This window comes from Phyllostomus discolor, chromosome 7 (assembly GCF_004126475.2).
Source record: "Phyllostomus discolor isolate MPI-MPIP mPhyDis1 chromosome 7, mPhyDis1.pri.v3, whole genome shotgun sequence".
Taxonomy (NCBI): domain Eukaryota; kingdom Metazoa; phylum Chordata; class Mammalia; order Chiroptera; family Phyllostomidae; genus Phyllostomus; species Phyllostomus discolor.
In genome coordinates, this window is record NC_040909.2 from 47,023,613 (window position 1) to 47,050,435 (window position 26,823).

The window sequence follows — 26,823 nt, forward strand, 5'->3', positions numbered from 1 at the left end:
GGAAAACCTTTGGTCACCTTTAAGCTGTGTTCCATGAATGTCAATTATTAAAAAAAATACAAATAATTTAAAATATGAAAACCCACGGTTCAGTCACCTAACCTCACCTCTCTCCTATTCTTAGTAGCTTTTGTGGTAGAAAATAAAACTTGCCATTTAAAATTGTGGGGTCTAAAGTAAAGGACACAGAATATAAGTCAAAGGATCAGTGTTTCAGTTCCATACCTACTTGCTATGTAACTTGATCCATTAGTCACAGACATCTCATTTCTCCAGTGTAAAATCCAGTCTTTGCCATGGTTCAGGAGACATTGCTCTGGCTGGCCTCCTACTGTCTTTCCATCTCTATTTTCTGTGAATTGGTCTTCCAATTATTCCACCCTAGTGCTACCATAGAACCTCCTTGCTATTCCTGTGCATGTGCCAAATGAGTCTTATCTTAGGGTCTTTGCACTTGTTCCCTGTTTCTGGAACATTTTTTTCTCTGCTATCTCTGTGACACCCTAGGAATTATTTCCTCATTTTCTTGTCCAAATAAGAACATCCAAACCTGTAGAGAATTTTTATAAGAATTTATTCGAGCCAAACTGACAACATGTGTTGGGAAACAAGATCTTATATGCTCCAGAGAATAACAATTTTGCAGTTTCTTTTATATCTGTATGTATGGAATTAAGGGAGGAAAGTAAGGAAGAGTATAGGAAGGTGGGAGAAAGCAAGTTACAGGATAGTTAACGAGATTTCATGCTCCCTTGAGCAGGCTGGAAAAGAGGATTACCTCTGACATTTCAAAGATGCGTTAAAGGTGCGTTAACTTAGATGCACAAGAACAGTAGACAGGGCTGGCTTAAAAACCTTTAAAAATAAACACAAACACAACCCCTCAAAAAAACTTTTGTTTCTCTTCCTTGAGTTTTCCCTCTCTCTAAGAATGAATGAATGAATGAATCTTAAAAAAAAAAAAAGATTGTTATGGGGATGTAAGTGATTTTTACTCATTTGTGAATGAAGGAGCCCAGAGGCACAAGATCAGTTGACTTGCCTGTAGCAGAGATTGTTTGCTTTTCACCAACAATCCTTGTATGGTTTTCAACTTCTTTAGGCAAGCAGCTAGGCTTCAAATCCTAAACTCTTTGGGGTTATTTTACTGAACTGAACAAAAGTTCTTCCCCTGCATGCACAAGCCCAAAGCAATGCAAGAGCAGGAGTTTATTTACAGTGGAGAAAAATAGTTTATTAGGATTGACACCAATCTGGAGAACAGGTGAGCTTATGCTCCAAAATACTGGACTCCCTGATGGTGTAGATAAGAGGTTGTATAGAGCAAACTTCCTAAGTCATCATGAGTAAGAGGTTTTGGACAGTAAATCATGATTTCAGGTGTTTTTAATTTTTATTTATTGATTTTAGAGAAAGATAGGAAGGGAGAGAAATGAGAAACATTGATTTGTTTTTCCACTTATTTATGCATTCATTGGTTGCTCCTTGTATCTGCCCTGACTGGGGATTGAACCTTCAACCTTGGTGTATCAGGACAATGCTCTAAGTAGCTGTGCTACTCATTCAATGCCATGCTTTCAGGTCTTTAGGTCAGCTTTAGAGTAGTCCTTTAGTCTGGTTTAATGGGATGTGGCTCAAGACTTGTTCTGCTTTAGGGCTCAGGAGCTGAAATACAACTTAGGACATTATACTATCTTTAGTTTAAGGAGACCCATAGCTGGTGACCATTGGTCAGGGCTTGGCCATGTTTCTTGCTGCCTCAGGGAGTTAATAAATGCAGGGGAAAGGACTGGGGCATGTTGTGAAGAAATTGAATTGAGCGCTGGGGCTCTGTGTTAAATCAAAATCATACATTAAATTAGGACCCTCAGTTTTTATTAGGTATGGTACTATAATCCATTTCTGGCCAGTGGAATGTTATCAGAAATGCTACGTGCTTTCTTCACGCAGAGGTTTAAAGCAGCCCTTTGCCCCTCCATACTTTCTTTTCTCCTGCTGCCTGGGGGCATGCAACTGTGAGGCCATGAGGAATGACAGAGTCACAGGATGGAAAGTGCTGGGACCCTGCTGACCAGGGCATCCTTCTCAGGCTGTTACGATAATGGGAGATGGACTCTGTTGGGTTTGAAGTGTTAGGCACTTTGCAGTCTTTCTGTTAACTCAGTCCAACTTATCCCAACTAATTACGCTGCTCCAGATTGTTTAGAGAGTCAGCAATAAAACTTCAGTCTTCTGCAGTAGAATTGAAATTAGGCATACGATTTACCAGAACACTGCTTAGTGTTTTGACAATAAGTCAAGATTTTAGAAGAACTCCAGCCAGAGTTGTGCATTTACAATCAGTTACAGGCACAAATTTGCAGAGTCACAAAATGGCTAAAGACCAAAAATATTTTTGCCTATACCATTAGGCAATTGATTTTGTAATTGCATCATGAAGTGACCTGCTGAGCCAAAGAGGGAGGCTGTCATTTAAAATGTACCTCTCCATGAGTTTTTCCACAGAGACTCTCAGACCTCTTTGAATCTGCCCTTCTTTTACCCCTCAGCTTATTATGATACAAGCATTTCCTAAGTCAACACAATAACAAGAGTTTGAGTAAAGGCATTTGCATGCTGTGTCAACTCTCTGAAACCTGAAAGCTTCTTTGTAGACTCTCCAGACTAATAGAAAAACATAAGAAGTACTGATAACCCATAGATTCTTTCTGTTTATAGGTTCTTTTCTGTACCTTTCCTGTTTCAGTTCTGGGTTGCTTCTAGTCTTACATAATTATTATTCATGTATTAATATTTATTAATCTGGCAAAATGAAAACTCATTTTCACATCATAATGCATTTAATTCATTTAATGAGTTTTAACTTTCTCAAATATGGAATTTGATTGTTCACTGGCTAGGGCCTATTTACAAGCTGCTGGCTGGGGGTGTGCAACTGTGAGGCCATGCAGAATAGCAGAGGCACAGGATGGAAAGTGTTGAATTTGCACAGAAATACCCTTAAGAATGAGTTATTTATTGTCATTGTACCCTTCCACTTTGAGGTAAAACCAGTGTTACATACTTAAAGGGTTTAATATTTTTTGTTTACAGATTGTCTTAATTTGGGTCTTCAACAACATGTGGTCAGCTTGACGCAAAACTGACATAAAATTCTTAGGGAGTCTTTCTGTATAAACTACTTATTATATAATTTGTGGAATAACAAACATGGTCCAGATACAGTTTATGTTATTTTGGTAAACTTGAATTCATTTATCTTGAAGCCTCATGCATTAGGAAATTATATTTTCCCCCACTCATTTGTATGTATAACATGGAAATTGATATAAAATAGGATACATTAAAAATCAACTCTGAATTACTGAAATGCTATAATTTAATGGAGACTAACCATCACAATATGAAAACCTATTCACTCAGCGATATGTTTCCTAGAGCCTTGAATTTTAGAAGTATTACCTGTTCTTGACCTTGAAGGAGAAGCTTAACACATCATCTAAAGAGAGAAGTATAAATTACACTTTGCAAAATTCAAAAACCATTAACCCAAAAGATGATAGAAAAATGAGTTTCACAATAAAATTATTGCCACTACTGTTATGAAAGAGGTTGAACTAGTCAGGAGTGGTTCTTTTTACGTTGCTCAAGAACACTAGGAGGATTAAACATTTATGGATTACCTCCTAGAAACAGTGATCTGGTACAGTACTGTAATAAAACACCCACTCTCCTGTGTCTCTCTAAGCTGCTCTGTGTCATTTCATTTTGTGATTGTCCTAGTGTGACAACTTTCCAAAGCTCTAGAAACTGCCTTGGCGAAGATGAAGATTTTCAAACTAAAAGATTTTTTATTGGAAATCCAGAGGCAGATGGTGTAGAAAGGTAATGTTAAAATGTGAACCAAATAGAATCTTGTTTTGTGTATTTTGTATATTTGTAATTTTATTTTACTTATATTGCTGACAAGTTCAAGGAAAAAAGTAAAATAAAAAGATAGGGTGTTAAAATGTCATGCAATATAAATGTCTTTATGGGTAAAATGATATGAAAATACTCTATAGTTATATTTATGTGAAATCTTCCAGCAGCAAAAGCTGGCAAAGTTACTTCTTAAAAAGCTATACCTAATTTTGAAAAGTTATTTGTTATTTTAACCTTTCAGATACTTCTAAGTCTTTGTTGTTGTTTACACGGAGCATTTTAAAGTGCAGTGTATTTGTATAACAATTAATGCTGGAAAATAATCTGAGGGGTCTCTTGGTGACATGTAACTTATAAGGAATATTGGGGGAAATTGGGGCTTTTTGTTTGTAAATGTCTAAATATTGTGTATTTCCTGAGTACTAATGGATGTTTTCATATAGAAAGGTTTTTGTTTTCTTAGTTAGAGACCCCTGTCCTATCTTTGTTTTCCATTGATGGCCTTTTATTCTTCTATAATGAAACACCCAAGAATGTACACAGTTTCAAACTTTCCATTTATCTGTTTTTGAGCTAAATTGCCTTGTGGTTTAGTAAAGGCAATGGAAATATGATTACCCGGGTGAAACATTACCATACTGGCTTTTTCTGCTTTCTACAGTTTCCTGCACTTAAAGTAATGTACTGAAAACTGAGGCTTGGGAAGAAAGAATGCTTATCCACAGTCTATATAAAAGAATATATGCAAGTAAAAATCTCAAATTCTGTAGTCAGTGAATCCCTGAGGACTTCAGTGCATCACCTATAGGAAGGAGCCAGGAGATCTGTTGAAAGGCATATCACACCAAAGAAACAAGCCATGTAGTTTGCAATTGTTAGAAATACATCAGCTGAGTCAAACTGACAGGTATTCTTAATGTCATATTTTGGTGTGTCTTCACATAATAAGCAAGGAGTCTTTTTTTTCCCCCTCAAAGAAGTTGACTGATTTTTAAAGTTTGAATAGCATAGATCTTTCCTGATGTGAGATATTGGGACTCTGTTGTGACAAAGCACCATGCTTCTGGCACTTTGAGTTTTTAATATGCTCTTTGCTGTAGGGGAGAAAAAAGTTTTCCTGAACCTTTTTAGGTTTTGTGGCTGGTCTGAAAATTAAACTAACAAAGCTTAACAGGAGAAAAGCATACCAATTTATTTAATATAAGTTTTGTGTGACACAAAAACCTTCGTAAGGAAATGAAGACCCAAAGAAACTGTTAAATTTGAGTGTATTTGTGCCAGGTTTGATGAAGGGTGGGAAGTCATGGACAGATAGGAAGGGACGAAGAGTATGAGCTAAGTGTAGTTGACGAGGGGAAACTTAGCAAGGCCTGTTTGTTCAGACTCCTCTGAATGTCCCTTTATCTTCTGAGCTAAGACTGCCGCTCCTTTCCTCTGGGTATAGGAAGGGCCCTCATGTGAGGGTCTATTGATCTGCTTTAGGGGAAGGTCCTTTCTGCATATGACATATTGAATGACATGACATATTTCTATAGCTTAAAATATTCAATGTGCCAAGGTACCATAATTTGGGGTGGCATGTCATGAATTACTGCCATAGGAATATTTGTCCTTTACATTGAATATTTATACATGTTATCTCCTTTAATATTCAGCCCAGGACAGGGCAAGGATGTTTATCCTTGTTTCATTTGGGGGAAAAATGGGAGCTCCAATTAAGTGAAGTGTTGGAGCCTGTCTCTATATAGATACAGCCAGTACCCACCACCTCAGTGTTCATCCACAAGACTGTCCTGACTCACTATCCTGTGCCTCATCTGTGATCTCAGCCCTTTGGCATGCAAGGAATTGCATAGCAAACTGATAAACAAATGCTAATGCACAATACCAGTGGTAGTCCCAGATAATATGTATTTTACCTGAGCTACATCACCAACAGCTTTCATGGTGGATGTTTCAGGAAGGTATGAAAGATGGTTTTATGCTCAGATAATGTAGCTGGATTGTGAAGAAAGAAAGGAAAAACAAAAACTTTGATGTCGATAAAATTTTGTTAGATAGCAGGGAAATTTTGGGAACTATATTTGGAAGTCACTCATGATTGACGTAACTCTTAATTTTGTGACTGAGCTTTCTCTGCCTGGAGCTGGCCAAAGGCTCCCTTGTCTCTTGCTCCTTCACTGCCGAACAACTCCACACATTCACTCGCACAGGACTGGACTTTGGAAGATCTCTTTCTGGCTTCTCCGCTCAAAAGGTGGGATGAACAAGGCCAAGGTGCTGTGATGCGTGATGCTTCCACTGTAAGAGTCAGCTCTGGATATCGGGTTGGTGATACAGTCTGTGGAATGTACAGGATCTTTCCTTTTTTTAATGAGATATAATTGACATATAACATTATATTAGTTTCAGGTGTGCAATATAATGATTTCATATTTGTATATATTGTGAAAAATCACCACAATAGGTCAAATTAAAATCTGTCACACATCATTACAATTTTTTCTAGAGGTGAGAACCTTTAAAATTTTTTCTCTTAGTAACTTTCAAATATTATTAACTATAGTCAAATATTGTATTTCAAGTATTTTAACTACAGTCACCATGCTATACATTACATCTCCGTGGTTTATTTATTTTCTAACTGGAAGTTTGTACTCTTTGACCACCTTCACCCACCTCCCATCCCTACCTGTGGCAACTACCAGTCTGTTCTCTGTATATATCTGTTAGTTCATTTTTTAAACTTACAAGTGAGATCATAAGGGATTTGTCTATCTCTGTCTTATTTCACTCAGCATAAGGCCCTCAAGGTCCATCTATGTTGCTGCAAATGGCAAGATTTCCTTCTTTTTATGGCTGAATAATATTTCATTTATATACCACATTTTCTTTATGCATTCATTCACTGATGCTTAGGTTGCTTCCTTTACTTTTTTTCTTTAGTGTTTCTCTGCTTATTAGAATTTCCATCAAGTAGTTAGGAGTTGGGAATGGAGATGAGAAGAAGGGAAACTAGCAACATGGAGCAGTATATGGTACTGTTAGCCAAGGCCAAGTGCCAGCTGAGGGCACTCAGAGAAGCCATTGTGAGAAGGCAGGACTGGACTGATCCTTGGTGAGGGAGAACAGCAGGATAGGCTAAGAGGATAGGAGAAGATGCCAACTCCTTTCTTTTTCTACATGTTTTATTACAGAGAAAATAATGGATTTTCTTTGCAGTTACATTCGTGAGTACTGTTTCTTGAAGCATTCTTGGAAATAGAGTTCTCCTTTCCTCCCACTTGGTGTGTAATGCTAAAGCTGTATCTTTAAGATGCTCACCATCTGAGCATTCTAAATCAGAAAGCCAAACAATAACATCAGTCTTCGCTCTACCACCTGATAGCTGGTACTTTGGGAGAAGTCATTTAACTCCTCTGGATCTGTTTTCTCACTGGAAAACATAGGGTTAATAATACCTACTTGGAGGAAATGTGGGCAAATTAACTAACAGTACCTTACCCAATAACGATCAATAACAAGGTTCTATTCTCTCCTCATGGGCCATAAATGATACATTTGTGTGATCAGCCTGGTTCCTGGTGACATGTGAGGAACACGTTGCCTCTGCTGAACTGCTTGTCTCTGGAATTTGGGTCAGCCTTCTTGGAAGCCCCCAAAGACCCTCATTCCTGTCTGGGATGGATGCTGGTGGCACAGTTCACAATTCCTGGTACATCGGCATCCATAACCCTCAAAACCCTGGGACACACGCTAGCTGTCAAGAGGATTAAAGGACAGCAGAGTTTAGGACTGAAAAGTGCTGAGGCCAGGCATATATGTTAAAAAGTGAAGACATTTGTTAGCCAAAGACAAGTGCATACTGCCAGATAATCAAAGTTTCCAGGTGAGCTAATTTGGCACAGAGCTACAGTAATATATGCATTTTTCTTGCATATATTTCCCTGGGTGGCCTTCTATATAATCCTACAGTAGTGCAGTCAGATGGGGCAAATGCTCTGGTTAAACCTGCTCTCTGCTAGAAGACAGAGAGAGACCTCTGTGCTCTATTAATTAGAACATTGTACTGGGAAAGTGGTCAGTATGGGGGAGGTTGTGGTTTGGAGATTGTTCTAAGCCTAGAAATTGAAGAAAAAAGGAGGTTTCACGGCCACAGGCCCCCCAGCAACATAAATAACATCCCTTTAAAAGCTAAATGCAATTTCAGAGTGACTCAGGCACACACCTATAAGTCCTTATGCTTCAGGGTTTCTATTGAATTAATATTAATCAATGTCACCCCAAAAATTTAATTAAAAAGTTTAAAATATGAATGATAATAACAAATGACAAAATGTTTCCAGGCAGAGAAACAGATCTAAGGCAAAAAATCCCCTCAAACCCCCCAAAGGTAAAACCATCTGTTTTAACATGTGCTGCTAACCCCGGAAGGGAAGGGCTTTGGTGGCTCTGAGGAATTGCTTCTCCTGGGCAACCGCCTGCTGTATGGCAAGGTCGCCGTCTCCCTAGTCCACAGCCGCTTCTGTTTTCTGGTTCTTGTTCCAGCACTTAGTGAGTCAGTAGACAGGGACTGGATTCACATTGAAGAAAGTGTTTGTCCTTTGGGAGATGAGGTTAGGGTTGGTGTTGGGGACAGAGCCTTAGCTTAGAGAAGCTCTTAGAGGTGAGAAAATGTTGTTATTGTTACTATCCTCTTCCCATCTTTTTCTCACCTTATCAATAGTGATAAAAGGGTCACTCTTTTGAAAAGTTTGAAAATAAGCTTTTAATGTTTTATGCAGCTGATTAAACTCTTGTTCAGAGTGGCTTTGAACTAGAAAGTTGGGTGGCGGAAAGGGAAATTAAAAGTAGTTTTAAACCGTGTGAGGAAAAAATTTGACACAGTCCTTTACTGTTATTTAATGATCGTGTTATATGCAGACTTTTAATTGGGTACTGAGCCTGCATAAGGAGATGTCCTAAGGCAGCTCAGAAAAAGATCCCCTAATTAGTGTAGAGGATTGTAAGGGTGGAAGAAGAAAGGATTTTCTTTATGGAGTGTTTCTGCCCACCCAAAAGCCAAAGGTTAAACTTCCTGTGCTCCTGAGGTCATCATATTTCTAGAGTTAATGATTAATTGATGTTGTGTTGAAGCCTCTGTTCTGTTGATTTCTCCCCTTCATATCCAAAGCCTGGATGTTTGTTTTGTTTGGTTTCGTTTTCAGTGTAAGTAAAGACCCACACATCAAGTTATCACTGAATAATCCTAGGTCAAACTTTATTTCAATATCTTTTTTGTCGAAAACTTGTTTTCAATGGGAGCTTCAATTTAATTATGTTGCTTTAAAAACATTTGAAACAAAATATATTACGGTTTTCAGAATACCTGTTGGACTTATATTGAGTTATCCCTAAACAACCAGTCAGGTTGAGAAGATTTGGCATATACATGTTAAAAGCTGCAGTGAATTAAAGCATGTTGTGGCACTGACTGAAATGTTGCAGGGATGCCTGGGTGAGTGAAATTGGGACATGAACACATGACAGCAGTGGTTTCTAACCTGGGGCCTGTGACCGGCTGTAGAAGTCCTGGGAAGGCCCTGGGACGAGAGGCAAGAGTTTGCATGTCTGTGTTTCTGCCTCAGGGGAGGATTTGTGGCTTTCACCCAATTTTCAAAAGGGGTCATGTGCCCCCAAAAGATTAAGAGCCCAAACATTTGAAAATGCTCAGTACATTGGACTAAGTTTTGAAAATTTGATAAAAAGGATCTTCTCAGAGCACCTATACCTTCTCTTTCCATATGAAAAATTTAGAATGTTATAAATATTATAGGATGTACCACTTAACATGCTATTAAGAATTTTAAGCCCCAACTCAATGGTTATAAAAAGTATTTCACAAGTAGAGAAGTTATTTAATAAAAAGAGACTTCATGGTTTAGGATGTTGGTTGGTCTTAATAATTTAAATGGAAATTTTCCTGAGAACTGGAGGATGGGAGCTGTAGTGCTGTGGGTGGAAAATGCTACCTGAATGCCACTGGGAGGCGCTGTGGCACAGGGAGTGAAAGGGACCCAGCATCTACTATTCCTCAGCTTTCAACTTCATGAGACCTTGGACAGGTCATTTAATCCTACTCCGGGTCAGTTTTGCTATCTGCAAAATGAGATCTGTTCTCCATGTGCTTCAATGAGATGAAGGTATGACACATATCAAAGAGTTTTTTTATTTAAAAAGTGCACTGTGGCTATTAAATATGTTGGTAAAGATTGCCAAGATATATTAAGTATAAAGATTAAGGTCCAGAATAGTAATTATAGTATAGTGCTTTCTTGTGTATGAATTTTTATTAAAAATTTATTGCTGGTAATTTATTATTATTATTATTATTATTATTATTATCATCTAGAAAAATAAAACACTGCTTAGGGAATTCAGAATGGGGAGGCAGGCTTCTACTTCATTAAATATATTCACAGGGCTATCTGGGCAGTGGGATTATGGGCTGTTTTTATTTTTATTATTTTCTCTTTAAAAACTAAAATTAATTGTTTAAATTAAAATCAAAGACCCTTGGGAAAATGGGTGCTTCATAGATGTTAGGGAGGATGATTATGAATGAAGAATAACCACGGCTGATTTCAAGCCTGGTCATAGAAAGGAGGGTATTTTCAGCAAGATTCTTCCCAAGGAGGAGGAAACCCCAAATTCACGTATGCGGGTCCCTTAAATAGAACCAACTCAGAGACAGTTTTCTTCTCTAAAAAACCTATGCCCTTAGCTGTGAGAATTGTGCTGGACTTATTTGCAGGTAACTGCCTAATGCCCGGGCTAGAGCTTCTGTCCCCTCTCCCAGATGTTTTCCCTTTCTAATCAATCATGCTCACATCAGAATACAAACCTCGGCTAACGCCTGCCATTTTCAGAAAACCCCCCACTGGCCCCACGTTCTTTCTTACTGGTGCCCCCTATCTCTGCTTCCCTTTACTGGCTTCTCTAAAGAGTGGTCTGCACTTGCTCTCCTCAGGTCCTCTTCCATTTGCGCTTTCAGCCTTTTTGTTTGTTCGTTTGTGTTTGGTGATGTGTTTTAAACTGATGTAACAGCCCAGAGAGAAGAGAAGAATGAACCCCCAGGTACGTCTCCCCCAGCTTTAGCATGATTAACCATGATCGATCATTGATCATGGCTAATTTTGTTTCACCTGGATCCTTATCCACATCTCCTTTTTTGTACTCTGAAGTGAATTCCATATACCATCACTTAGTACTCTCAAAATAATAATTTGGTTCCCTAGCATCTCCTAATCTGATCTTGAGTTATTTTTGTGACTTTTTCACAAAAAAGCATCATTATGAACTAATGTATTTAAACATATCGGATGAGTTTCAATCCATTGTAGTTGTTACGCACACCGATGCTCAGATTTTCCCATTCCCACTGCCTCTAAACTTACTCCAGTGATGCCCACCACTCTTGTCAATGTTACCACTGGCCTCCACCTTCCAAGACCCCACAGTCAATTCTGAGTGTTCATTTAAAATTTAAAATAATTAGTTCACATACCATAATATTCGCCCTTTAAAGTATACAATTCAGTGAGTTTTTTTAGTTTATTCACAAAGTTGTACAGTCATCACCACCCTCTAATCCCAGAACATTTCATCACCTCTCCCCCAAAACCTCAGGCCCATTAGCAGTTACTCCTCATTTTCCCCTCCCTCGCTTCTCCTCACCATTCACCCACTTTCTGTCTCTAAGAATTTGTGTGTCCTGGACATTTTATACAAATGGAGTTATACAAGATGTGGCCTTTTGGCAGCTGGCAGATCAGGCAATACCACATTTCTGTGCAGATAAACCATGAGGAACAACTGGGGAGCAAGACAGACCATGCAACCTAGGGTTCCAGTGCGGGGAAGTAAAGCCTCAAAACCTCTGGCTGTAAATACCTGTGAAAGTTTCAGTGGTGGGAGACACTCCCAATTTCCCAGTAGAGTTCTTTGGAGAGACTCACGGGGTCCTAGGATGTACACAAACCCACCCACCTGGAATTAGCACCAGAAGGGCCCAATTTACTAGTGGGTATTGGGGGAAGTGACTGAAAGCTGACCCAGAGCTGAACAGGTGGCATTGTTCCCTCTTGGACCCCCCCTCCACATATAGCACCACAACACAGCAACATGGGTTGCCACACCCTGGCAAATACCTAAGGCTCTGCCCCTTACAATGTCACTGTCTTCTGAGATCAAGAAATATAGCCCCAGTGAAATAACAAATCAAAACTCCAAAAATAGGACTTAGCAATGAAGAGATAGTCACCTATCAGGTGCAGAGTTCAAAACACTGGTAATCAGGATGCTCACAGAAATGGTTGAGTATGGTCAAAAAATGGAGGAAAAAGTGAATGCTATGCAAAGTGAAATAAAGAAAAATATACAGAGAACCAATGGTGAAAGGAAGGAAACCAGGACTCAAATCAACAGTTTGGACAAGAAGGAGGAAATAAGAATTCAAAAAAATGAGGAGAGGCTTAGGAACCTCTGGAACAACTTTAAATATTCCAACATCTGAATCATAGGGGTGCCAGAAGGAGAAGAACAGCAGCAAGAAATTGAAAACTTATTTGAAAACAAAATGAAGGAGAACTTCCCCAATCTGGAAAAGGAAATAGACTTCCAGGAAGTTCAGGAAGCTCAGAGAGTCCCAAAGAAGTTGGACTCAAGGAGGAACACACCAAGGCACATCATAATTCCATTAGCCAAGATTAAAGATAAGGAGAGAATCTTAAAAGCAGCAAGAGAAAAGGAGACAGTTATCTACAACAGAGTTCCCATAAGACTATCAGCTAATTTTTCAAAGGAAACCTTCCAAGCAAGAAGGGGCTGGAAAGAAGTACTCAAAGTCATGAAAGGCAGGGACCTACATCCAAGATTGCTCTATCCAGCAAAGCTCTCATTTAGAATGGAAGGGCAGATAAGTGCTTCCCAGATAAGGTCAAGTTAAAGGAGTTCATCATCACCAAGCCCTTATTATATGAAATGTTAAAGGGACTTATCTAAGAAAAAGAAGATCAAAACTATGAACAGTAAAATGACAACAAACTCATAACTATCAATAACTGAACCTAGAAAATAAAAACAAAAATGAACTAAGCAAACAACTAGAGCAGGAACAGAATCACAGAAGTAGAGATGACATGGAGGGTTCTCAATGGGGAGGGGGAGGGAGGAGAATGGGGAAAAAGATACAGAGAATAAGAAGCATAAATGGTAGGTACAAAATAGACAGGGAGAAGTTAAGAATAGTATAGGAAATGGAGGAGCAAAAGAACTTATATGTATGACCCATGGACATGAACTAAGGTGGGGGAATGCTGATGGGAAGGGGGCTGCAGAGCAGAGGGGAATAAAGGAGAGAAGAAAATGGGACAACTGTAATAGCATAATCAATAAAATATATTTAAAAAAGATGTGGCCTTTTGCTATTAGTTGTTTTACTTACCATAATGTTTTCAAGGTTTATCAACATTGTGGCATGAATCATGAGTCCTCATCCTGACCATAAGGAACATTTGATGTGATTGACTTCTTTGTCCTTTTGGCTTCTGCAGCTCTTTCTCCCTCCCTCCCTCCCTCCCTCCCTCCCTCCCTCCTTCCCTCCCTTCTTTCCTTCCTTCCTGTTAATAAATTTTTATTGAAGGAAGTTTACCTGTTCTGATTCCTTCCACTACCTGAATTCCTCCCAAGTTTGAGTCTTAATCCTTTTTAAAGTAATTTTTGCTCAATCCAGTTTTTATGTCAGTCAGTCCACAACTCTTTTAGTTGAGCTCCTTTGACCTCCACTTGAATGTGGTCATACTTCAGAAATTCCCCACCTGTAATTGTTGGGACCCAATTTCCTCAAGCAATTTACTTTAGGGCCCTAGAATTTAAATAGTAAGAAGTACATTGCTATTTTGGCAGATGATGTAAGATATATTATTTCTTAATTGTTTCTAAAATTGAAAAGTCTTTTCAAATCCAGTTTTTACTCATTGAGCCAAGCAAAAATGTTACAGGTCTCACTGTCACCACTGCAATAAAATTACTGTGATGGAAGCACAACCTGTGTCTCAATGTAGCACTGGAGCACCCTCTTTATTATGTGCCTCCTACTTCACTGGCTACCTCTCTCATTCGTCTCCAGTGCTCCCTCCTTCTCTTTCAGCCTTCCTAATACTGGTGAGCCTTGGGGCTCAGGCATCAGAACTCTTCTCTTCTTTACCCTCATTCCAGAGGGGCCCTCATCCAGTCTCATGGGTTTTCATCCCAGACATATGCCATCAACTCCTAAATTTATATCCCCAGCCCAGGTCTTTATTCTTCACCTCTTCTTGGATGTCAATATGTGTTACAAAAACAACATGTCCAAAGTGGACTCCTGAGTCACCACAACCCCCTGCTTCCCAATTTGTTTCTCCTACAGCCACCCTTCAATCTAGACAACCAAAAACTTTGTCATGAAGCTTAACTTGATTTCTCTTATCCCTCACTGCATCTATCAGCAAATCCTGCTGGACTTTACTTCAAAAATATGTTCAGAATCTAGTTTCTTCTCATTGTCTTCATAGCTATGCCCCCTTGACTGAGTTCCCATTCAACTTGTTGGATAATTGCAATAAGCTCCTGATTGGTGTCCCTGCTACCACCCCTCTGCAGAATATTCTAAGCAGCTTGAGGGCTCACTTTAAAATGTAAGGCATATCATATGTCTCTTCTGCCCAAAATTGTTGTGGATTCCCGTGTTGGTCAGAATAAGAGCCAAAGTTCTTACAGTGTTTCTTTTGTTTCTTACAAGCCCTATGTGATGTGTCCTCCCCTCACCCCATCACACTTACCTTCTGCTACTTTCTACCTTGATTTCCACACTGTTTTGCTTGCTATTCCTCTTATACAACACACATTGTTCTCACCTCAAGGCCTGTTTTTACTCTGTTCTTTCTACCTAGAATGCTCTTTTTCAATCCTTCATCTTTCAGTTCTGTTTATATATCATCTAATCAAGGAAGATCGCTCAGACCACAGTATTTACAATAGCAACTTGTACCCAACCCTTTCCCCACATTTCCTGTGCCACTTTCTCTGCCTTTCTTTTTTCCAAGTACTAAAACCCACTGATATACACACACAAGTATATGCCTCCACGTATGCGTACATTTGCACCTATACATACCATATGCACACACTTTCCACCTATGCATATATATGCATACATTTTCACCTGTGAATACACACATGCACATATGTGTGCACACTTTCCGCCTACACATGCATGTATACCTACTTGTTTACTAATTTATTTTCCTATCAACTGTCTTCCCCAGTAGAGTGTAAGCTTGTGGATGCTGGAACTTACTTTTGCTCTTTACTGTATTCCCAGTACATAGAATCATGCCTGGCATGTCATAGGCTCTCAATATATGTTAATTGAATGAGTGAATGCATTTTCTACATACTTCTCCCTCCCATAACCCCTCCCTTGGAGACAAGTGGCAAGAGCAGAAATTTTAAAGCATTATTTAGTTTGCCTTCTGACTGATGTGAAATAGTAGGGGCCTTCTGTTTCTTTCTAAAACTTTGGCTGGTGAGGGATGACAGTCCCTCTGAACTGTGGACTCACAGTGATTCCAACTGGACAGTGAGCACATCTTTCCCCACTTTGGTCTCCCGCAGCATCCGTGAGGAGTCAGCATTTATACCCATCCGTGAGCCTGGCACAGAGCCTGTCTTCCTTCCAGATGTATGGATGCTTGGCTTTTGTGGAGATGCCAAACAAACAAAGGAAGATTATTTTTTGGGCTGGGAATTACTTCCAAAAGCCAGTTCTGGTAGAAGTATTATCACAAAGGTTAGCACACCCAAATAGCTTGAAAACTGGCTCGAATAATTCTGCTTGCTACAAATAGAGATGAAAAGAAATTCTAAATGTAGTCCCAAATATTAGACTTTCAGAATCAGAAGAGCATTTCCCTCCTTCCCTCCCCTCCCTTTTTCTCTCCTTCCTTCTTTCTTTCCTCAAATAGAACATCAAGGGCCAGAGAAATGAGGCAAATCTACAGGATTACACAGGTAATTGCAGAATCAGAGCTCGAACTCAGGTTTCCTAATTCTCACTCTTTTGAATACGTTTTGCTGCCTACCCCACTAAACAAGAAAATAATCAGAGAAGTGCTCAGTTGAATATCTTGGAGAAGTTAACTGCTTGGCTCTCAAAAAGCTCAGTGCCAGTGGAGAAGTAGCTAGAGTATCACCTAAGAGATGGAAAAATAAACATTTCTTGGTCTTTACCCACTCTAAAGTTTCTTGTTTATCTTTCTAATCCTGTAGATTTCTTTCAAGGCTATTATTTATCTTCAGCTCAAATCATTATTTGCTCATTTGCTTGCATAGAGCGTATGTCCTTCTATGGCAAGAGGGGACAGAGAGGGTCAAAAGAAAAATGTGTTATTTAAAAATTACTACAAATAATCTTAATGTGCATTAAACATGAAAAAATAACAACAGCTAACATTCATTGAGCTTATAATGTGTGACACATACAATTATTACATTTTATACATTGTCATATCTAATCTTTATAACCTATAAGGTAAACACTGTTATCATCTCCATATTACAGAGGCAAAACTGAAGCTTGGAAAGATTAGGAAACTGGGATTGGTTTATGTTCAGTCTTAGAATATATTATTAATATATCAACAGACAGTTTTCCTGCCACTCACATACCCTTTGTCTCTCTATGCTTAGTGGGTATGGAATTGTATCAGTCTATACAAAGTTTTCTGTTTTTTTTTTTTCATGTTAATGGTTTCTAGTGGTAGAGCAATATATTTATATAGATTTGGGTAAACAACTAATTATAGATAAATATATAGAACACATGCATAATTTGGAACACTGTTTTTCAATCAGGACACACAGATTTCCCAAAGGTGCTCCTTAGACATGTCAGTTCTAGAATTTGAATCCAGCAGGAATGATTTACAGCATAAAATATTATGCTATGGAGGATGAAACTAAAATATATCTTGTGTTTTCTTTATATTTTTGTGATCCTTACAATAAGGAAGGTTTGGCATGATAGTTGTCTTACATGAATAAAAACATGATTTAATAAAATGGTATTTTACAAAGCTATAAAACTCTTAACATGAAAAACAAGTATGACTCTTCATGATGGTGGGGCAGATGTAGGTTTACAGTTGTGAGTACATGAAAGAATGTTTATTCTTGTATTATTTATTAATTATTTGTATCATTTTCCATACAAACAACTGTAACCCATCCTGTGTGACATCCAAAGCATAAGCAACAAAGGAAAAAAACAGATTAATTGAACTTTTTCAAAATTACAAACTTCTCTGCATCAAATGGCACTATCAAGAAAGTAAGAAGACAACCCACAGGATGGGAGAAAACATTTGCAAACCTTTTTTGTATAAAGACCCCTTCATGCAACAATGGAAAGACAAACAATCCAATTTAAAAATAAGCAGAGGACATTTCCCTAAAACAGATATACAAATGGCCAATAAGAACATTAAAAGGTGCTCAACATCATTAGCCACTAGGAAAATAAGTCAAAACCACAATGAGATACTCCTTCATACCCACTAGGATGGCTATAATAACAATAATAACAATGATAATGAAAATAAGTGTTGGTGAGGATGTGGAGAAATTGGAACCATCATACATTACTGGTAGGGATATAAAATTCTGCTGTCACTTTGGCAAGAAGACTGGCAGTGTCTCAAAATGTTAGAGTTACTATGTGACCTAACAATTCCATTTCCAGGTATATGCCCAAGAGAATTGAGAGCATATGTTTTCATATGAAAACAGGTATACAAGAACTTGTACATGAATGCTCATAGCAGCATTATTAATGGCCAAAAGGAGGAAACAACCCAAATGTCCACCAGCTGATCAGGGGATAAATAAAATGTACTGCATGCATACAATGCAATATTATTTAGCCATAACAAGGAATAAAATACTGGTGGATACTGCAAAATGGATGAATCTTGAAAATAATATTCTAAGTGAGAGAAGCCAGACAGGTAAGGCCACATACCGTATAACTTCATTGAGGTGTGTTGTCCAGAACAGGCAAATTTACAAAGACTGAAAGTAGATTGGTGGTTACCAGGGAATGGGGGGACAGAGGAATTAGGAGTAATTGCTAACAGATAATGGGGTTTCTCTTTGGTGTGATGGAAATGTTCTGTAATTAGATAACAGTGAAAATTGTACAAGTCTGTGAACATCTGCTGAATTATACATTTACAAATGAATAAAATGGTGAATTTTATGTTATGTAAATTTTATCTCAGTTAAAAATGGCATTTTACAAGATTTCAGTGATATCTATATTTGAATAGCTAATTTAAATTAAGTTTCTTTGCTCTTTATTGCAAGCAAACTTTACTTATTTTTATATTCTTTTCTGGTCTGATTTAGAGGCAACACCAGGTTGGGGTGGGGCATCAGCTTCCAGAGTTTTATCAGGACCTGTACTCTGGTTGTTTTGCTTCAACTTCTTTTTTTAATGTATTGAATTTATTGGGGTGACATTGGTTAATAAAATTATAGGTTTCAGGTGTACAATTAATTCTACGATACACCATCTGTGTATTGTATGGTGTGTTCATCACCCCTGCCTAACTTCTGACCAGCTAGTTTTATTGCTCCACCTTCAGAAGGTAAGGAAAAACCTGGTCATTACGAAAACTGGGTCCATTGGATGGCAAAACATTTGATGAATTTAACCTAAAAATCTAGCTGGGAATTGGACTTTTAGGAGTTAGGATTATGGTTGGTTTTGGTGGGGAGAGGAGATGATAATGGCTCGGAAGGAAACACAAGGGTGGTTCCTGCATGCTGGACACTGGTTACAAGGGTGTGTTCAATTTGTGAAAATTCACCTGTGTATAGGCACCATTCTGAGTGTTGACTGTATTTCAATAACAAGTAAACAAGTCAGTTTAGCCTCCGATATTTAGCCACAGTCACTTAAACGGGGACCAGAATTCACTGAACTGACCTGCTGACTTAGATATGACACCCAGTCATGGCTATTCTAAAAGTTTCTGTTTCCATGAACAGTACTCTCTCAGTTCATTAAAATCAGACTGCATTAAACTACTAAACTATTGGTTTCAAGAGCAAGGTCATGGCTGCCCTGTGGCTCCCTGAGCATTGGAGCTACTAGACTGTAATCCCTGTGGATGAGGTGACTCTTGAAGTCAGAGATAGTGCTGTCAGGCAGGTGTGCCCTACACCCTGCTCTGTCATCCGTGTCACACACCCAGAAGCTGCCCAGCATGGTGTGGTGGGGCTCTGCCTGCAGAGCCTCTCCCCACTCCCCGTGAGAATAAGTCTACCAAGACAGGATCTGCTTGGGGAGGAAAGGTCCCAGAAGAAAAGGGCCTTAAGCCTATTCTTTAATGGGCTTTTATTGGATTTAATTTGCATAGGAATACAGGCAATATACATAAAGCTCATCAATTATTGTCAGACAGTAATGATCAAACAACAAATAACATTCAAAGAACTATGAGGGCTTATTCTGAGTCAGGGTCTGATAGCCAAAGGGCCATAAAACTTTGGGAAACAAACTCATTTTATGCTTGGATCCTTATCATTTAAATTGATTGTATTCTTAGCAAAGCAGGTTTCACAGGGTTTTATGCATTTTTTCTTAGGCCTGATTGCCCCCTACCCCAAAATTGCCCATTCCAGCACAGGGCCACACCCACCTCCCTCACTGTTTCAGGCTAAAGTCAGGTGGAGGAAGTAAGGCAGCCTAGAGATAAGGAGACTTCTTACAGACTGAAGGAAGACTCAGGCTATGACAAAACCAAGGGGTGAGGGTCCATCACCCCTTTCCTATCTTCCTCCAAGTCTTTCCCTGATGGCTCCTTCAAAACCATGCCTGTCTTCGGTCATCCTTCGTTTGAGGAATCTTACCTGTCTTTGGCCAACCAGTCATCCGCCCCAGGCCAAGCAGCGTGAAGTGAAGGGGGCAGAGGCAGCGCCCCAGCTGGGAGGATAAGCTTTGTCTTCTTAGTGGCTTATGGTCCCAAGGTCTTTTACTCAGCCTTAGCCCTATGGGGTTATAGCTTCTGAAACCAAGCAGGGCAGTTCCCAACACCATGGTGCTTGCTTTTTCCACCTGGACCCAGGAATGTCCTTGTGGGTGCCCACTGCAAAGGGATCCAACTGGCCTTCCAGTGGGTTGAGGCCCACAATCTCATGTCAAAAGTACTGGATGTACTTTGGCATCCAGAGGTTTTTGGATTTTAGAGAGGTGATACATTGCATATACTGTAGAGTATATACTACTGCCAACATGGTTTGTGGCAGCTCTGTATAATCAGAAAATGGTGATAAAGACTCCATACAAATTCGCCCCTGTCAGTTCAGGCCAGGGTGTGCTGCCAAAGGAATTCACATCAAACTTTAAAAAATGTTTTGGTTTTCCGAGTTTTGGGCTTTGGAATTGCTCTTGAGAGAACACAGATCTGTATCAGCCAATGTTGTCATTGAGTGAATGAGTCTCAGGCCTTTTTTTTTTTTTCTAATCCTCACCTGGGGACATGCTTATTGATTTTAGAGAGAGGGGAAGGGAGGAAGAGAAAAAGAGAGAGAAACATCGATGTTAGAGAGAAACATCGATCAGTTGCCTCTTGTACATCCCCACCCAGTGACTGAACCCACAAACTAGACATTTGCCCTGACCGGAAATTTAACCTACAACCTTTCGTTTTACAGCATGATGCCAAACCAACTGAGCCACCCGGCCATGACTCAGGCCTTTTTTGACACAGGTTTTAATGAATAGAGGTGCTAAGTGGGAAGCAGAATGGGGGAAGGAATCAGATAGGGAGGAATGTCACATTCTGCCTAGGCTAGGGTTGTGCCTAGCTACATATAGGTGGAAGAGTGGCAAGAAGACAGCCTTGCTGAGGTGGGACAGGTGTGCCTGGTGCAGCACAATTCTTTTTTGGATTCCACTCTCTGCGGCGGCAACTGTGAGGCTGTTGGAGCTTGTTAACATTTCATTGATTCCTGCAGTACATTTGGGCCTTCCTGAAGCATTCAGTCATAGCCAAGTTTACAATGTAAAATTTCTGGAAATTAGTATTTATCTAAATTAAGTTAATTATAAGGATGTTGATGTTAAGGCTCACTTAGACATGTGTTTTTGAAGAGATTAGAGTTGAATTCCTTAAACAAGAAGCCAGGGAACCCTTTTCTGGAAAATCGATTTGCTATCATTCCTGCTGATCATTCAACAGGACATAAAGTCAATGTGGGAATGACTTCTAAATGTCTTTCTTCAGGATCATCTATAAGGGTTGGAGGGGAATAAACAGACAAATCTCACATCACATTGGAAAGGTGTCCCCTGGAGCCACGAACACATTAATTTCGGTATAAACTATTTATGAGGAAGAGGAAAGAAAATGATGATGTGGGATTGTTTAAGTGTGTCTACAAGAAGCACGAAGGTAGCCAATGGTGAGGGTGGTTTGTAGGCTGATTCTAATTGTAGGTGGTGAAGTTCAAGAGTATTTGTAGAGTGTTATGGGGCACAAAGGAGGGGTATCTAAATTAGCCCGTGTTAGAAGTGGGCCTCAGGGAAATGGTGCTTTAAATTGACTTTTCTCCTTGTTGCTTACCATTATTACAAATTTAAATGTCCAGATTGCAATTTAGTTCAATGAACTTTGGCAAATGCATACATCCTTGTAAATACCACCCCAGTCAAGATATAAATCATTTTCCTCACCACAGAAAGTTCCTTTGTGATTCTTTCCAGCTAGTACCCTACCCCCACCCATCACCTCAGAGGCACCCAGATGAACTGCCTTTGGTCTAGGCATTTACAATAGGAAGAAGGGGAGGAAAGGCAGTTCCATGGAGGGAACAGTATACAAAGGCATGAACATCTGAGAAATTGTGACATATGTAAGGGACCTCCAGTTCCCTGGTATCCTGTCTCTGGGGCTGAGGTTATGTCCTCTCTATTGGATGAAAGTTTGACATTGATGAGGCTAGGAGCCAGGTCACCAACAGATGGGAATTCAAGCAACTTGACTTTCATTTTATAAGACAAAGAGGGCATGGAAGGGTCTCAGGCAGAGTATTAGTACTGGTATTAAGACCAGCGTGCTTAAGTTTCTTTCTTTTTTTTTCTAATTTAAAACTTCAAAACAAAATTTAAGTCTTTTTATTGTAGTAACATATACACAACATAAAATTTACCATCTTAACCATTTTTAGGTGTACAGTTTAGTGGTATTAAATATATTGATACCATTGTACAACTATCACTACATCCACCTCCAGAATTCTTTTCACCTTGCAAAACAATAATTTCACATTCCTCCCTCCCCCATCCTCTGGCAACTACCATTCTACTTTCTGTCTGTATGATTTTGACTACTTTAGATATCTCATAGAGTAAAATCATACAGTATTTGCCTTTTTGTGGATGGCTTATTTCACTCAGCACAATGTTCTCAAGGCTCATCCATGTTGTAGCATATGTCAGCATTTCTTTCCTTTTTAAATGCTGAATCCTTTGTGTGTATATACACACATTTTGCTTATCCATTCATCTCTCAATGGATGCTTGGATTGCTTCCATGTTTTAGCTACTGTGAATAAGGCTGCTATGAACTTGGGTATACAAATATCTGTTTGAGACTTTGGGGTATATGCCTAGAAGTGAAATGGCTGGGTTATATGGTAATTCTATGTTTAATTTTTTGAAGAATGACCATACTATTTTCCACAGCAGCTATATCATTTTACATTTTAACCAACAGTTCACAAGAGTTCTAACTTTTCCACATCTTTGTCAATACTTTGTGTTTTCTTTTCATTGTTTCTTTTCATAGTACTCTTCCTAATGTGTGTAAAGTGGTATTTCATTGTGGTTTTGATTTTCTTTTCCCTAATGATTAAGACTTTAATTTTAAAGAGATTACTCTGGCAGTAGTGTGCTTGGGAGAATTGAAGGGGCATTGAGTAAAGCCAGGGAGACCCTGTTGGGAGTGATTACAGTAATCTACGACTATGGGAGGACTGAGGTCAGACATTGGGTGGTGAAAATGGAGAAGAGGAAGTGGACGGGAGAAGTGTTAAGGAGATAAACTCTCTTATACTTGGTGATTTGTTGGAGGTAGAAGGAAAGGGAGAAACTTACAAACTGCAAGCACATGTATTTGCTTCAGTAACACCAGATTTTGTGTCTCTTCATATTCCAAGATTTTGCTTACTCAAAATTACCATCTAGTTAGAGGAGAACATTAGGACTCAGGTCCCTGGCTCCCATGTAGCTGCAGGGCCCCTTACAAGTCTCAGAAATGGGCTAGTTGTTATGCTGAAACAAATCAATATTGGATTCCTTTCCTCCAGGAGTGACTGGCATAGTCAATCCCTGATTTTAAAATAACAGCTTTATTAAGATATGATTCACATACTATGTAATTCACCCATTTAAAGTGTATACATCAATGATTTTAATATATGTGCAGATTGTGCAACCATCACTGTCACGATTAAGTGAAGACATTTCCATCACCCAAAAAAGAAACCCTGTACCCATTAGCAGTCACTCCCCAATTCTCCCTCCATCTCCCCTGCCGCCAGGCAACCACTAATCTACTTTCTGTTTCTATATTCTGGAATGTTCACATAAATGGAATGTTTACATAAATGTGGTCATTTGTGACTGGCTTCTTTCACTCAGCATCATGTTTTCAAGATTCAACCATGCTCTATCATGTATTAGTACTTTCTTTTTATTGCTGAATAATATTCCATTGTACAGATATGCCAAATTTTATTTCATCAGTTGGTGGACACTTGGGTTGATGAAGATTTGTGCTGTTTTCACCTTTGGCTACTGTGAATAATGCTGCCATAAACATTCATGTACAACTCAATCTATGGTTTTAAATACAGAAGGGGCAAACCCTACCATATTGGGTTTGTTGCAAGAATAAATTGAAAGGATGCATGTAAGACATCAAATACAGAGCTTGGTACACAGCAGGTGCAAAATAAATAGTAATTCCATATGATGGGGTTGGTGACGATGACAGGAGTCTCTTTTAGGAGCTGGTGGTGCCTGTCAATGGCTCCCAAAGAGTTCTGTCTTTCCTTTTGTCCTATTCTACTGTTCCTTTTCCATCTTTTCCTTTTTAGTTTCTCCTTCTTTTTCTACGGCATTTCTTTTTCCTTCCCAACTTATATCTTAATTAACATTATTGGTGACTCCCTGGTATGTTGCTTAGTGCCTGGTAGCCTGAGGACAGGGTCACAGCCTTTGTTACTGTTTGTGAACTAACACAACTGAGCCTAGGGAGCAAGTAGGGCAATGTACAGGAAATTATTGCTGGGGAAAGCCTGAAAGGGTTTCTGCGGACTTTCGAAGCTCCATTTAGGTGGTAAGGCCTAATGTAAGGTTTCAGCTATAATTATCCAAGTTTTATAATTTTTCTTTTACATGCAAATACTTAGAGATTTTTATCCTTTAATCAAAGGAGCACTTTTGTGTTTTTTATACTGCTATGTAAGATAGTTATTTTTTATAGACATTCATCTTAATATAAATAAATTATTTTTGTCAGTCCAAGGAAAATAGCAAATAGTTGTGGAGACAGCTTGCATTTTAAAGTTCAAGTGTTTAAACCATTTTAAGGGCATAGTTTTATTTTATTGGTAGGAAATTGTCAGATTTATTCCTCTGTAGAATACAGTAATCTGTCCTTTTATGTGAAGAGAGACAAATATCTAACTCAATAATGCTGCTTGACATCAAACAATTGATCAAATATTTCAGTGAAGACAGTTTTATTCTTGGTGTTGGCATTGGATGGTGTCTGCATTTGAAAATCCCTTTCATATTAATTCAGTATGTCATTGATGTCTCTCTTTGATTCACACAAAGGAAGAGGTGAATTTTTTACTGTAGGGAGGGCCTCAAAAGCAGAAGCTGAACTGATATTGCAGAAGAAATGAAATAAGATTCATTAGCCTTTTTGTTTTAAAAGCCTGCTATGTGGGTGCACTTTCTCCTCACTAAATTAATAGTTTATTTGCTTTTGAAGTGTGAAAAGGAAAAAATGGTTACTTGAAAGAAACTCCAGCCCCTGGAGTAAGGATGGCCTGTCTTTGGGAGTCTCCTCTGAGTGTGTAACAGTGAAAGTGGCATAATCTGAATTAACATCACACAACCCGAAGACATGATAATTAGGGAACACATATGGACTGGTGGCACAAGGAAATGTGTACACAGAGAAAGGATATCTGTAATTCTTTAAAGATAAGAAGGCATTCTTACTCACCAAAATGGGTACATTCTGCTCAGTTATTGAGTTTGAAAATCTCCAAGAATTAAAGACTGTGTCACTGGGGTCCTAATATAGCCCGTGGTATTGTAGCAGTATGATATGCGATGGCCATGGTTGACTCTGTGCTGTGGTACCAGCCCTTAGATACAACTGGAGGAAGCCTGGATTTCATCATGTTGACAAATTGGACTGGCATAATTATTTATAATTACTTTAAAGCTATGTTTGTTAGTCCTGGCTTTGTCCCTCTGGGGTGGGAACTGGAAAATTCTCAGGATAGCATGTACCTCCAGTACCGTCAAGTCTCCAAGCATACAAGGCACTGTAGTCACCTTGCTGCTGGCAGTGTAACAGGTGTGTGATGAAGATGGGCCATCACTGTCCTTGAATCAACAACTTGGGTTACCAAAATCATGCTTTGTTCATACTGTTTTTGCTTCTAATACTATTGGGTTGTATGCAGGCTGCCTTAATTTTTGTTATGATTATATACACAGCTTTATAACTGGCTCTCCTTCAGGTGGAACACGGTAAAGATTGATATGAGTGCAGACTCATTCCTCTTCCAATTGTTCCATTTGGATTAGCTGCATTTGCTGCCATTTTGTTTGCCTTGGGATTAGCTTTAGGAACAACAATAGCCATTGGGATATTGTTTTATTATCTAGATGAAAATAATTTTCAGAAACAAAACTCCTATTTAATCATGGATTGAAGAAAAGGCTACAGATCAAATTCAACAAGATGAAGTTTTTGTTTTCCCTTATGATATGGGAAGTTGATGAAAGAACTTTAAACAGGTATTTACCTGGTCAGGGGTCCCAGAAGGAGATGGACTGGAGTGATCAATAAGTGAAGGCTGTCACTACTACAGTTTAACAACAGGACAGTTGGAACAAAAAGCATATATAAGAGTAAGAAGTGTTTAGTATAAAGTAAAAGAATACAGTGGTGCCTGCTGACCTTTGAATAAAGGAATTAAAACATTCTTCATGAGCCCTTGCACTGAAGAGCCTCGAATAATGATGTAGAGGGGGAGTTCGTTTTAGGCATGAGGGGGTTATGATACTGGTTGTAGGGAGACAAAATTCTTGATGATTCCTTTATAGAAGATGTTTCAAGAATAAGAGGATGTCCCCTAGAAACCATGTGGAGAAAGTGGCCCTGTGATGCTGCGACAAGCCCCAGAGAGTGAGAAGAAAAATAGATAGCCTCTATTAAAATACAAGTATTCTTTTTAAAAATATATATATTATTGATTATGCTATTACAGTTGTCCCATTTTCCCCCCTTCACTCCCCTCTTCCCTGCACACCCACCCACATTCCCCTGCTGTAGTTCATGTCCATGTGTCATACATGTAAGTTCTTTGGCTTCTACATTTCCTATACTATTCTTATCCTCCCACTTTCTGTTTTCTACCTACCATCTATGCTACTTATTCTCTGTACCTTTTCCTCCTCTCTCCCCCTCCCACTCCTCTGTTGAAACCCTCCACGTGATCTCC

The 26,823-nt window shown here is 39.0% G+C and overlaps 1 long non-coding RNA gene, 1 other non-coding gene and 1 pseudogene across 2 annotated transcripts; 1 reads left to right on the forward strand and 2 right to left on the reverse strand.

The window, feature by feature from the left end:
* Positions 1–13,679: 13,679 nt before the first annotated feature.
* On the reverse strand, positions 13,680–24,286 carry LOC118501636. Its single transcript, XR_004904271.1, has 3 exons — positions 24,277–24,286; positions 20,466–20,471; positions 13,680–13,828 (listed from the first exon to the last, which is right to left on the reverse strand). It is a non-coding gene; the product is annotated as an uncharacterized LOC118501636 (long non-coding RNA).
* Positions 13,954–14,096, reverse strand: LOC114502188. Its single transcript, XR_003685039.1, has one exon. It is a non-coding gene; the product is annotated as a small nucleolar RNA SNORA1 (small nucleolar RNA).
* A 1,203-nt stretch (positions 24,287–25,489) lies between the features above and the next one.
* On the forward strand, positions 25,490–26,511 carry LOC114501337 (annotated as a pseudogene).
* Positions 26,512–26,823: the final 312 nt, after the last annotated feature.